Consider the following 15,158-nt stretch of genomic DNA (forward strand, 5'->3'; position numbering starts at 1 on the left):
AGGAGCCCTGGTGGTTACATATTGGGTTGCTCAGTGCAGGGGGACTTTTAAAGAGTTCCCATCTCTGTAACCCACAGGGGCAGTTCTACCCTGTCCTAAAGGGTCACTAAAAATCAGACACTATAAATCAGACACTATGAATCAGAATCATAAATTTGCTTTTATGGTTTTGTTTTTATGTGCGGGAACAGATGAATTGACAGATTATAATAATATTTTTTAAATTGTTATAGGTATCCCATTCACTTTTCTACTTGGGTTACAATGGGAGAACATTTAGATACACGTCTATGGGGAACAGAGCACATCTCTCTTTGTCTTAGACGACAACTCTTACTGCTGCTGCTGCTCCTGGGAAGAAGTTATCTTGCTCCAGAATTCACTGCGTGGGAGAAGAAAACAAAACCCAACAACCAGTTATGGTGGAATTGGCTCCAACTCATGGCAGCAGCATATATGTCAGCGGAGAGTTACACTTGACAGGGTTTTCAAGGACTGTGTTTTCTGCAATAGATAATTAAGTTTATTTTTTTCTAGGCACCTTGGGGTGAACTCAACCCTTTAATCTTCCTGTTGGTATGTAAGCCTCTTTACTGTTTTCCCTGCCCAAGACGCTAAGGAGGCAAGAACCCAGAGAAAACTCTTCATCCTCCTCCTGCTCAGGAGCAGACGCCCACCCCACAGGCCCTAGAATAAAACAGGTTGTGTCTGTATATTTCTTTACTGTTGTCTTAAAATACAAACTTGCCTCCCATCATTATAGAAACTCTTAATAATATACATAGCTCCTCATTTAAGCTCGGTAGTAACTTAGTTACTACAAATAATGGCTGCTTCTGGACACATTTGCTTCCCTTTGTTTATAAACACAGTAGGAGAGTTGTTAGTCAATCTGCATTTTCCAAATATTGTCTGGTTTATTTTGACCCAAGATGATAATTCAGAAATAAATTAACACCATACCCTCAAATTGGTTGTAGTTGACTGTGATTGCTTATGCTGGGAGGGGCAGGGCAGGGGATGAGGAAATAGAAAGTGAAAAACACTTAATATGACATCATAGCATGATTAATCAAAAACAACAGCAACAACAAAAACACACAAACCCACTGCTATCAAGTTGATTCGGACTTATGACTACCCTCTAACACTGGGTCGAACCGCCCCTGTCAATTTTCAAAACTGTAATTCTTTGAGAGGGTAGAAAGCCTCATCTTTCTCCCTCAGAGTTGCTGGTGGTTTTGAACTGCTGGCCTGCAACTAGAAGCCCAACGTGTAACCAGTGTGTTGGACAGCATGATGATAGAGTTAACAAGGGCCTATGGGAGGCTAGAGACAAAAGACTCTGCGTCTGCCTTACTAAGCAGAAGCAGAGTGCCTGGGTAGGATTACAGGTTAATGTGATAGACTGCTAACCAATAGGGTGGCAACAAAGTCACCGAGAGGTACCTCAGAAGAAAAGCCTGGAAGTCCACTTCCTGGAAATCAGACCTTGAACTCAGACCTTGGGGACAACAGCCCTACCAGGACACACCAAGGATCACAGTGTGGAAGACGTAACTCAATAACAACTAGTTTGTTTTCAGTTTTTCTCACAGACAAAAGGCAGCTATGAGAGGCCAACCAAACCCAAACCTAATTGAGAAAATTGCTATTGAGTTGATTCTGGCTCGTGGTGACCCCATAGGCTAGAGTAGCTATGCCCCGTAAGGTTTCCAAAGCTATCCGTCTTTACAGAAGCTGACCTATGAATCCTTCTCCCCAGAACTGCTGGGCATGTTCAAACCACCAACCTTTGGCTTAGCTGGTGAGGACTTATGGGCAACAGCACCAGGGCGCTGACGAAAAACCAGTGCTGTCAAAACGGAAGACTTGGCTTTATCAGGAGAGTACCTGCCCAAAGGGAGCCCCCCAGAGGAGCTTCCTGAACTGCTACTCAAAAGAAAGTCTACCTGACTAACTCCAAGGGACAAGGCATGCCCAGCAGAGGTAGCATACTGAAAGGTCTAGAAGCAACAGGAAGTCACATGTATTCAGGGAACAAGCCTGCATAACCGCAGGTAAAGTCTTGGAATGCTGGGTCTGTGGTCCCCTTGCAAAAACCGCAGTCTTGCACAGGGCTGGACCTCTGGAGGAGTTCAAACCCAAAGAGGGACATGGTCGGTTTGTCAGTCATCAGTCATCGGTCTGCTATGAATACAAGGAAGTGGAGGTGGGGCAGGGTTCAGCGAGCAAGGAAGGAGAGAGCAGGCTGGCCGGTGGGAGCCATGCTGCATGGTAATGAGAGGAAATAGAAAATGTAATTAACATGTCTGCCACCAGAAATGAGGGCTAAATCTATTACATTCCTCCTCCCGTTCCGATTATGAATGACTGTGTTTCAATTATGATTTTGAAAGTATTTCCTTCAGGAATTATGTCAGGATTCTGTAACAGGAAAGGAGGAAATGGAAATATGAAAGGTTAATTTATTGTGATGATTGCATTAAAAGCAGGAGGAAGAAAAGGAAAGCTAGACTCGAAATGCAGGAAAGGGAAAGCAGTAGGGTGGGGCCACTTGCTCCGAGCAGGGAGCAAAGGAAGCCTGAGGTGCGTGAGCATTTATGGTGTCATTCCATGGCCCGCCATGAGTGGAGGAGGGCAAGGAGCACTCTCCTGGCTGGACAAAGGCACCATCTGTAATCCAAGCTCAGTTGTCTGTCTGTACATTTAGAAGGAGAAAAATCAGTCTCAGCTCAGAGAAAATATGAGTCTGGCTCTGGCACCGTGCTGGGCACTGGGCTGTGTGGCTGTTGCTAGCTGCCCAAGAGCCAGCCACAGACAATGGAACAGAATGATGCCCAGTCTTGAATCATCCCCACGATCACTTATGGATAGGACCATTGTGGGCCATAGACTTTTTATTGACTGGTTTTCAGAACTACATCTCCAGGCCTTTCTTTCCAGCTACTTTTAGTCTGGCGTGCCGATCTGCATCAGGGGGATATGTAAGCCTCCAAGGACAGGCGGTGGCCATTGCACTTGAAGTATGTTTGCTGAGACCCCGGGTGGAACATGAAAACGCTACTTTGGAAACACTCATGCTGGGACTCTGGGATGGGGGTCCAGAGTGATACGACCTGGCCCTCAGAGAGCTCCTCTTACAGTGGGAACGGGCCAGGAAGCTAAAACACGGGAAAAGTGGTATCGCAATAAAAATGTTAGCCCACACTGGCGACAAGATGACAAAGTCTGGCTGGACAACTGGCTTATCCTCTAGGGAAGCAAGCACCTCTGAGGTGCTATGAAGCAACTCACTATTTACTCAAGGTGGAAAACCAGGTGTATTCATTTATTCACTGAGATACTTGACATAGATCCTGGAATTCCACCAAGCCTCTTGGTCTTGGTTTCATCCTATGGCCTGCATTGGCTCCCGGAGGAAATAGACGTAGATGAAAATCATTGAAAACACGGAGATAAGAGTGATATGTAGAAGGTATTGTTCGATCTCAGATGAAGGGGAGCCATGTTGTCCCAAAGGAAACCAGAAGGTTTTGAAGAAAGCTTTGAAGTAAGTCTTAAAGAAACTCAAGTTTCCCTGGTGGAAGGCTGAATAAGGGAGCAGAGAAGCTGTCCTGACCAAAGCCCAGCCTGGGCCAAGCAGAAAGGCACAGTTTCAGGGAGCACAGGGGGCACAGGGTTTGTGTGAGAAATGGCAGGACACACAGTTGGACAGACACACAAGGGTCAGGGCCAGAAGGCCAGGAAGGGCATGCCAGGGAGTTAGACTTGATCTCGATAATGATGGGAACCAGGAAGACCACCCAAGGGTTCCGTGGAGGGTGGCTGGGAGTGGGGAGAGGCTGATGTTCTGGAGGGGGGTCCTGGTGAGAGTCCATCCACATGAGACATGGAAGAAAATCACTACCAACACAGGCAGTGACCGACCGTGCAGTTCAGGAGAAGATATCCTGGCAGATCTGCTAAGGATGCCGGCGAAAGTCAGCCTATCGATGCTGAGCCTGCCTGGGAACTTCTGCTGGGAGGCATAGTCTGCTTGGCCGCCGGCCCCAATGAACACTCTTGAGAATAATAAAATTTAAGGGGTGACAACATTCAGTTCTTAATTGGGGGCTTTTTCATAATTAAGGTGACCAGACGTCCTGCTTTTGGCGGGACAGTCCTGATTTTTGGCGTTTTAAAAAAGTCCCGATTTTTGGAAAGAATGCATGAGAAGCTAGGGAACGGTCTATTTGGTCCATATAGACCAAATTTTTCATCAAGAACCCACTCACCCCACCCCGGTCAATTGTGTCCTGCTTTAAATCTGGCCACCTTACCTTAGTCCCTTCTATTTTCATTTTCATAAAGCCCCCTCATTTTATCCCCAACTTAATCTTGCAGGCTTCCGTCTTAGAGATAAAGAAACTAAACCTCAGAGAAGTCAAACACTTTATTTACCACACATGAAAGTGAAAGAGCACCTGTTTGTCTTCCTTTGCCCCTCCCCTCCTTGTTCTTGCTCCCCTTTTTCTGTCCTGATCTTTGCCTTCTTTTTCTTCCCCACCCAATTCACTGCCTACCAGTGTCCTGACAGGGTACTTCTGTGATGGAATTCTCACCTCTATGACAGAGATCTGTATTCAGTTCCTGGCCATTGCACCGCCTATTCAGCCCCCACCATCGGTCAGTAGAGACTTAAGTGTTGCCATAAATGACATTCAAGGAACCCTGGTGGTCTAGTGGGTATGTGTGGGGCTGAGATCCGCCTGGTTGGCAGTCGAAAACCACCAGCAGCTCTGAAGGAGAAAGACTGGGTTTTCGACTTTGTTTTGCAAGGAGTCACCAAGAACCTGGGCGTCTTGACAGAAGCTAACAACATTATGAGCTCAGGCCAATCGTAACTTTGAAGATAAAGTATCTGGTAAGGCACAGACCCTCCACTGAAGAAACTATTTAAATAATATACAATGGAAAGAGAGTTGAGACAGGGATGGAAATATCCGTTTTTGTCTGGGGATGCAGATAAGACTTCAGGAGGGAGGTGCCATTGGCTGTGGAGAGGGACCCGTGATTGTTTAGCGGCATCGGGCCAGTCTAAACAGAGACATGCCTCCACATGAGTCAATTCACAGAATGATCTACCTTGATTCCATCTTGAGTCAGTCTAGAAAGCCCTTCATTTTCTGTTAGTTCATCAATGTGCCGCCTGAAACTTTCCTGGCAGCATCCTCTCCTGCTTCCCCTGAAAGGCTTTAGTCTGGTCCCTTGGCCTTGGCTTTGAAGCCCACGTGGAGCCCACACTGGCTTCTGCATAGAGCTGCTGAAGCCAGGTGGTAGGTGAGCGTATGATGACCTGAAATCCTCCCGCTCCTCTGCACCCATCCTTCAGGGTTGGAGATCACATCCTCTTAACAAAGAGCAATCACACACGCTCCACAACCTTCTTCTCAACAGGAATAGAAGGGGGTGACACTGTGTTCACAGCAGGGAAGCGATCCAGCTTTGGGAAAGGATACAGATGAATCATTCAGTCACTGTTTACATGAAATTCTAATCTTAGGGCAGTTCAAGGTAAAGACAGACACCAGCTAGGAACAGCCAAGAACAACATTGCCACAACACACGAAGACAGAGGCCCCCAGCCAGAAACTGCTTTTTCTTAATACTGTTGCCAAAACAATTCCAGTCAGAAAGCCTGTCCCCTGGATACCACCGGTGTATTAGTAAAGATAATATTAAAAGTAACTTAATATGTTAATTGTATTGCCTCCTATGTGCTAAACATTTATTGCTATTGTTTTTATTTCATTCTGAACTATATAGGCAGGGGAGTTTCTGAGTAGTACAAATGGCTAATACACAGGGCTGCTAACCATCAAGTTAGAAAGCTGGTCCACCCAGAGACATCTTGGAAGAAAGATGATGGTGTGATTCCCCAGAAATCCCTGAGAACACTGGAGCACCATACTACTGGGACATACATAGGGTCACCATGAGTTGGAATGTACTGAGTGGCAACTTTCTTTACACACACACACACACACACACACACACACACACACACACACACACACGGATAAATAAGTCAAAAGACTGAACCACTGGGTTGATTCCAAATCATCGGGACTCTATAGGATCAAGCAGAAACTTGCTAGGAACCAGACTTCTTGTTCCCTATGGCGGATACAAGCTGTTGATTGATTGTTCAGTAAGCAGTCACTTGCCTAACCATCATGCCAGTAGGGTTACTTCGAGATAGAAGACTAGTTGCATAGATACCAATATCATTACAGAGAAAGAAACAGAAAGATGGAGTACAGTGAAATCCAAGACAGCCGGAATACAGAGGGTGACACCTTATTTCTGAGTCTGACAAATTGTCTGCCCTTGACAGCATACACTTTTCCACGTTTCTGTTTGAGAGGGGAAATATGTAAGTTTTCCTTCTCGGACAGGAAATCCTTACACAACCCTTACACAAGTCCCAGCTTCTATACGTTCTTCTGTAATTGGTTAGAGTCACACTGTTCATTAATGACAGAGTTAGGTTGAATAAAGGATGGAAACTCAAGTCTGTCTGCCCTTTAGATTTTTACTTTGACTTTTCAAATAGGAAAATTGGCTCATAGGCCAAGATTTTATTGATTTATGAATCTCCAGTATTGATTCTAAAGCATTTTAATTATTTAGCATGATGGGCATCTTTAAAAATGTGGTGGAAAATATGACCTGGCTCTTAAATTGGATATATATGCATAAGAAATTCTGCATAAAATGCCAGAGTATACATGGAGGCTTTTTTTTTAAGTGATGGGCTCCTGTAGACCCCTGGTTAAAGAGGCTTGAAAAATATTGGTGAATTGATTTCCGGTTAGAGCTTTCATTATTTTGCTAGGACTCCATGATCCACCCATGTCCCTCCTTTACCACCTCTTGAGTATCTCTAGTGTCCCAATCCATGTGGGCTGCTAGTCAGGGGAGATTCAGAACAGGGACATAGCTAGCAGTTATTGGTAGATCGAGATTGGTCTAGCCTGCCATCTGGTTTTCTTTTTATTTTCTTTCTTTTTTTGAAGCAAATTTTTTATTAGTATCATAGTTCTGTAATGATACTCAATCATTTCAATAATATCTTTTAAAGTTCTAATCCTATACGTAACTGATACGGAAGACAACATGAATTTCATTGCGTACAGTAAGGTAAAAGGACCCAAAGCAAGACTTAACTGGAGAAAGAGAGATCAAAGTTTCTCTTGGTCGCAGAATGCTTAGAAACTAGTCAATGGTAACTAACGTGTTGAATCAATATTAAACAAATGCTCTGCTGATACCTCCTTTTTCTTTTGTTATTAGTTTGGATTTAAGGCATATAACATATTTCATATTTGAATCACATCAAAGAGAATTGTACAATTGCTACCGCAATCAGTTTTCACCCATTCTTTTTCTACATGGACTCCTTAACATCACCCCCCTTTTACTCCACCACCACTGTCCCCCCCCCACCAGCCCTTTATTCTACTTGCTCTGCTCATAGGCTCATCAGTCCCGAGTTTCATAAACAGAAAATCAGAAAACCATATAACACAGCATCGAGAGGATGACCGCCATCAACATAACACCTCTGATATACAACTGTACTATGAAGGATCAAAAGCCAAACCAAAAATACAGAAAACTGTGGAAATGAGTTCAGGTCCAGCCTGCCGCACAGGGAGGAACCACTGATGAAATGTTAACTGCTCATGTCAGGTTTATGCCTTTCATGTTCTCTACTCCTCTGTCCCAACCACTCTGTTTCGTGACCATTTTCTCCCATGCCTCAATTTTAGGTAGGGGGGTTTCTCCGGAGGCTTACTGTCACAAATGAATCTTGGGCTCCCAGTGTCATCCGTGGCCTTCTGCACACCGGATTCTCACACATTAGGCTCTGAGACTGATCCCTCCTTTGATTTCAGATTATATGGATTCCGATACTTCAGTGACTGATGATGTCATGCTTCTTCCAAGTGGACTTTGTTGACATCTTACTTAGATGGCTACTTGTTTGGAGACAGGCCTTTAAGAACCTAGACACTATTTTATCTGATAGCAGGGTGTATTAGTCTAGGTACTTTGGAGAAACAAATCCACAGCGACTCACGTATAAGAGAGTTTTATGTAAAGAAAAGGTGCATCACGAAAACATCCCAACCCAATGCTGCCCAAGCCCACAAGTCCAACATGAACTCATTAACCCAACACCAGTCCACAAAGTCCTCCACCTCACAAAACAGAGGCAATGATGCCGACTGCAGGAGGAAAGCTGAGTCCGTGAACGTGTAAGCATCTCAGCACTGGCAAGGGTCTCCACACGGCTGCTCCAGCACCCAGGGCTGCATCGGGATAGATCCATGCGGCTTCTCCTTGGGGATGTCTTGGAGGAAGTCAATCTTGCAAGCTGAAGGAGGGAACTGCTAAGGCAGCTGCACCCGATACAACCACCACAAAACAAGAGACCCGAGAACTAGAAAGGCGAGACTTCACCACCCATTTATCCCTCCGCCTTTCAACCAGCACCACATGTGATTATCGGCCAGGCTGGCACAATTAACTAACTCACAGGGTACCATCTAAAATTTTCACCACATTTTGCTATAGCACCTGTATCCTCTGTGTTCCCTTTCTGAGGGCCATGATGTAAGAATTAATTGTTCATAAGTTGGAGCTAGAATTTAGTGTGAGCCCAAAACCCATTCCTGATTCTATTTTTTCTTTTATTTTGTTGTAATTTGGAAGTAGTACCTATGTCATATCATTCCATAGTTCAATCATGTCAAACAGGATTGTACAATTGCTTCCATAATCAATCTCCAAACCTCCTTTTCCATCCTGAACTCCTTGGCTCCATCTCCCTTTTATTTCTCCCATCCCTCTCTCCCAGAAATCCTTGTTCTATTTGCCTTCCCCATAGGCTCAGCATCCCTGGGTTTCATTTACCCAAAAAACAGATAAACAAATAACACAACTTCAAGAGGGTGACCTCCGATGGCAATGCCACTCTGAGATCCACCCTATTGTCTGATTCATGGCTGAGGCATCTTACCTCTGGTATCATCTATGATGCGTTCAATTTTCCAGCGAGGCAAGGAGAAGCCCTAGAAATCTTCACAACTCCTTTTAAGGTCACTGATGGAAAGACAACATGACACTTCCCTTCCAGCTCCTCACTATTTCTCAAAGACAATTGTCATTGTCTCTCTTCCTGAGGCATCTGTTCTTTTCATAACAAATGTCTACTCATTACTCAATAAATCTCCCCCAGTTTGAAGACCCCTCTTGGCATCTCTACACCCACATGCATACAATTTGGCAGGAACACGCCTCTTCCTCTGGTGAACGCTATTCCTACTGCACTGCACTGCCTTAGCCCTGTTCACATCGCCTAGCCATCCAGTGTTTTATTCGTCTTTCTCCCAAAGGTGACGCAAATTACATTTCTGTGCTCACAGCATGCCCCAGAGTCTGGTACACAAGTGCTGAGTAAATGTTTGTTAAACAGCAAACAGAAAAGAAGAAGAGAGAGCAAGGCAATTCCACAGAGACAAGGTATTGAGGAAATGTCCTTTTCCCTCTAGGAATGTTGATGGATCTCAGGCCACTGCTGTGTTTATCTTGATTGATTAATCTGTTGCTGTAGTGAATTTTTCGGCAGCACATTGACCAAACGTCTCAAGACAGTTCTGTTACTTTCTCCTCAGCTTCCTCAGAGTTTGGCAAGACGACATTCATCAGGAAAGGTTGCTTTTGAATCACTTACGGTCTTTGTGATTCTCAAACTGCAAAGTCTACAGACAGTACAGGATCCACCTTGGACACATAACACTTAGTGCCATCTATTGGTCTCTACTATTTAACAGTATTGCACAAATTATTTCTCAGGCCTTTCCCACTGCTGCTCATCAGCAATCACTATATTTTGCTTTTGGGTCAAAGGAATAGAACATGAGAATAAATCGGAAGGTAAACTTTCTGTGTCGATTTTAAACTTTGAGCAGTATATCAGTTGGATTGTGGCCACAAGTTCAGCAGGACAAAACCACCAGTGGCTCCGAAGGAGAAAGGCTCTCTACTCCCTAAAGAGTCACCGTCTCAGCAACGTGGAAGGGCTGTTCAACTCAACTACAGGGCTGCTAGGAGTCAGAATAGACTCAACAGGAGTGAGTTTGGCTCAAGAATTTGAAGTTAGGACACTAAAAAGGAAGAACATGCCTGGCATATCAAGTTTAAAGAAAAAAAGAAAAAAATTCAAGACATGAGTTGAAATATTGAAGGATTTTAGCAGCAAAATATGAAAAGATACAGGGTGCACCAAAAGAAGATGGAACGAATACACAGGATCACATGACCAAAAAGAATCGGTCGATTTTAAGAGGTAGCCTATGAGCCTACTGAAGAAAGAAATGTGAACTGTACTGAAGACTTTAGTAAAAACCAAGTGTCGGTAAATTAATACAATACCTATTGAAATGTTTCAATAAGCTGATAAAGTTCTAGATAAAGTATTCACTTCCAAATGCCAAGAAATTTGGAAGACAGCTATCTGGCCAACCATTTCAAAGCAAGGTGGTGCAACATAATGTGTCAATTATCCAACCATATCATTAGTATCACACGCAAGTAAAATTTTGTTGAAGATAATTCACAAATCGCTGCAGTCACCCATTGGCAAGGGTCTGCCAGAAATTCCAGTTGAAGTGAGAAGAAAAGCTGTAAGGAAGGACATTGTTGTTTAAACCACGTGGACCTTGGCTGAATAGCACGGAATGTCAGAAGGGTGTGTACTTGTGCTTTGTTAACTATGCATGTGACTGTGCCATCAGAACCCTGGGAAGAATGGAGATTCTGTCACGCTTCAATGTGCTCAAGAGGAACCTTTCTGTGGTAGTCATTATAGGAGAACAAGGGAATAATTCAAACTTTAAAATCCGGAATGCTGGGAATTAGGCTTCCATCCATATGTATTCAATCTATATGCTGAGAACATTGAGAAGTTGGATTATATGAAGAACAATGAAGCTTCTGGATTGGAGTAAGACTTATTAACAACCTGAAATACACATATGACTTAACCTTGCTGAAAATTTAGGGGACTTGAGGCATTTTCTGGTTAAGACTCAGGATGGCAGACTTCAGCGTGGATGACAAGTCAATGTAAAGAAAAGCCAGATGCTCACAACTGGGCCAACAGATACATCCTGACCAGTGGAGAAAAGATTGACGTTGTGAAGGATTTCATCTTGCTTGGAATCACACTCAATGGTCATGCAAGCAGCAGTCAGGAATAAAAGGCAATAAACTGCATTGTGAAAGAGGTCTCAAAAGACCCTGGTACTTTCAGTCACGTCATCTATAAGTAAAAGGCAGACTGTGAATAAGAAAGATAAGAAGAATCGATGTATTGAATTCTAGTGTTGGTAAGAAATATTAAAAGTGTCATGGAGTTTCAGAAGAGAAACACCAAATGTGCCTTCAAAGAAGTGCAGTCAGAATGCCCCCAGAAGAAAGATCGAGAGTTGAACTGACGTAATGGGGACACATTAGAAGAAGAGACCAGTCCCTGGAAAAGGACATCATGCTTGGTAAAGCAGAGGGTCATCCAAAAGGGGGAAGGCCCTCAATGGGATGAACTAACAACGTGGCTTCAACAGTGGACTCAAACCTAACAGCGATTGCGGGGATGCTACAGGGCCAGGCCGCGTTTTCTTCTGTTCTAAGCAGGGGCACTGTAAGTCAGCACCAACGGGCTGCACCTGACACCGCAACATAGAATTATGATGTTGACGGAAAATATTGCAAGGGTCATGGACTGCCGGAGGAACAAACACATCTGTCCTGGAAGAAGTAGAGCCAGAGCTCCTTAGACATGTGAGACTTTCCTCACATACTTTTAACATGCTATCAGGAAGAACCAGTCCATGAAAAAGGTCATCCTGTTTGGGTAGCAGAAAAGAAGATGACCCCCAAGGAGATGGATGTATGTAGAGGCTACAACAATTGGTTTCAACAGAACAGCAATTGTGAGCATGGCACAGGACATGGCAACATAGAAATCAAATGATGCTTTCATTTATAGAAGGAACCTTGGTGGTGTAGAGGTTATGCATTGGGCTGTGATCCACAAGGTCAGTAGTTCAAAACCACCAGCTGCTCCTCAGAAGAAAGATAGGCTGTTTACTCCAACAAAGAATGATGATCTTGGGAACTCAATGGTGGAAGTTCTACCCTGTCCTATAGGTGTGGTAGTTACATAATTTGTCAATTTGAGACTTAAGAGTGAAGGGGTGGTGTTTAGCCTGTCAATCAGGTCGCAGCTTGATAACCTCATTTGGAGGTGCTAAGGAGGTAAATAGCTCACTGGAGGCAGAACACACACTCACTCCCTGTGAGACATTCCTGTGGACGAGACACATGGAGCTACACTAGTGTCCTGAGCTGTAGGAGCCAGGTAGAGACCCCTACCAGCACTGAGATGCTTACACCACCCCTGTATATACAAGACTTTCCAGCTACTTACCTGTGATCTTCCTGCACTTGTCATCATTGCATGTGTTGCTTGGGTCTGAAGAGGAAGTTATAGATTGGTTTCGGACATATGGGCTAATATCGGACTTGATCTGGAGCGAACTGGGATGTTTTCTCAATATTCAATTGCTCTTGGATATAAAGCTCTTTCTTATACTCATATCAGTGTCCATGAATGTGTTTCTCTCGTCTACCCCGGCTAACACAATAGGGTGGCTATTTGATGACATAGATTTAATGGCAGGGACTTGAGTTGGGTTTTGGATCACTTATAGAGACAAGCAAGAGGCATTACATCAAATGCCTTTTAACTCACATTTTAATTCATTTCTCAACATAGTCATAACTATTATCATCCACATTTCAGCAATAAGAAAAATGGGACACAGCAAGAGTACATAATTTAGAAGGCTTTGCAGCAAGCAATTATGGAGGGAACAATTTGTAAATCCTTTTGTTAATCATTTACTCTCCCTGCTATTCTGCATACAGGGAAATAGCCTACTCATCTTCAGATGAATGATGATTCACGGGCCAAATGATGCCAGAGATGATAGTAACTTTTTATTAATTTCATTATGAGCATTGAGTTAAAGTCCTCATACATCTTGACTAACTATAAAGTACTTAGTAATTCACATATGAATTAATTTTCCAAAAGTAAACAACTGTGTCAGTCCATTGATACTACATGAACATCCGTGTTCCAGAGATGATGGCGATAGCCCTTTCTCTTACATCTCCTCATGTGGTTGACAGAAGTTTCCTAACAAGCAGGCTCAGCTCAGAAACATCTGGTCAGCCTGACCCCCTTGAGTATCAGTATCTAATCAGCCTACAAGGCTGTTCAGTCCTTCCTTCAGAATAAAGTGACTTTGCATTCAGGACTCTTCCCCCTATTTTCAGAGAAATTATCTAAAATCTGCCCCCTTTAATTGTTTGTTGTTTTTGCTCTTACGAGGCAAGACCCGATGCATATGATTTTTCATATACAGTAAATGCTAAATGAATGTTGAGTGAATAAATATTCATTTTTGTTTTTCATTGACTTTGAATATGAATAATACACCATTCTTCTATCAAAAGCTTCTTGAGTACAAGAATCATAAATTGTTAATAAAGACAGCCACCAGTTAATAAGACCTTGTAGTTCAAATCCCACAAACTGCTCAGTAGGAGAAGATGAGACGATGCTCCCGTAAATTTTTACCGTTTGGGGAACCCTGTAGAGGATCACAGGTGCTCTGCTGTATTTCCCACGGATTTTGCTTAATACTGTAACCATCTGACACATAAATATCAGCATTACATATCACGTCAGCCCCCGATTCAGGATGCTGCAATACACAATGAACAAAACACTGCATTGTCCCAGGTAGTTTCCACAGTTGGTAGCAGATAGGGTTGTTGTGGTCCATTGGCATTCCATGGGAGGCTTTTGCCCAACTTCCTTTCTTAGTCTGAAAGCTCCTTTGAAACCTATTCAGTGTCTATGACCACTCACAGATGGGTGGTAGCTGCATAGGAAGTCCAAGGGCCAGGAACTGATCATGGGACTCCCACAGAAAAGAAAGAGTACTTTCATGAAACTGCCACTGCCCCCCTCCATTTCATGAGTGAAGAGATAAGAAGGTTATGACTTGGAGAGGACAAGTCAAGATGGACTGAGTCACGCATATCATTCAGCACATCATTATAGCCAAGAGCTGAGAACCCAAGACAAACAAGTACAGATGACAATCTGGGGATTGAGAATAGCAAATGAAAATAATCAAGAATTAGATTAGCTAGATGATCTATTTACCCCACTATCCACAGTGTGCAAGGATCTCCATGGTCCATGCTCATGTGTTGGACGACTTCACTTTGTGAAGATGCCAAGGTTACCACAATTAATCTATAGAGATATAATACAAACCTAATCAAAATCCCAATACTCTTCTTTAATGAAATGACAAACTAAATCTCCAACTTTATATGGAAAGGAAGGATCCCCCGAATAGCGAAAAAATAATATTAAAGGAGAACAACAGAGAAGACTTCCCCAAACTTTCAGATCTCAAAACATTATCCCATCACAGTCGTCAAAACCGCTTGCTATTGACAGACTACAGTGACCCACGGAGTCAAATTAAGAATCCAGAAGTAAAGACATCCATATTTAACAACTGTTCAGAACCCCCAGGAGCTCCTTGGGAGAGAGACTGGATTCTCTACTCCATCGGCTCAGACACAGTTTCAGAAACCCACAGGGGCATTGTTATGAGTCAGCATTGACTCGGTGGCAGTGAGTTTGGGATTTGGGGTTTGGATCTTTCACAGAGGGTCCAGTCCATTCAATGGGGAAGGAACGGTATATATCTATATTTTTAATAAGTGGTCTGGAAAACAGGATATCCATATGCAGGGGGAAAATGGCACCGGGTCTGTATCTCACGACATGTGTATATATTACTCAAAATGTATCCAAGAGCCAAACGGTAAAGCTGAAGCTATAAAGTGCCTAGAGGATAGCCTAGAATCAAAACCAAGCAATCTGATTTTGTGCATGAATAAAACTAAAGTACAAATGACATAAGATAAATTAGAAAAATAGCACATCCTAAAAG

The sequence above is a fragment of the Echinops telfairi genome, unplaced genomic scaffold (genome assembly GCF_000313985.2).
Source record: "Echinops telfairi isolate 266 unplaced genomic scaffold, ASM31398v2 ScPeMD7_9;HRSCAF=40, whole genome shotgun sequence".
Classification (NCBI taxonomy): Eukaryota; Metazoa; Chordata; class Mammalia; order Afrosoricida; family Tenrecidae; genus Echinops; species Echinops telfairi.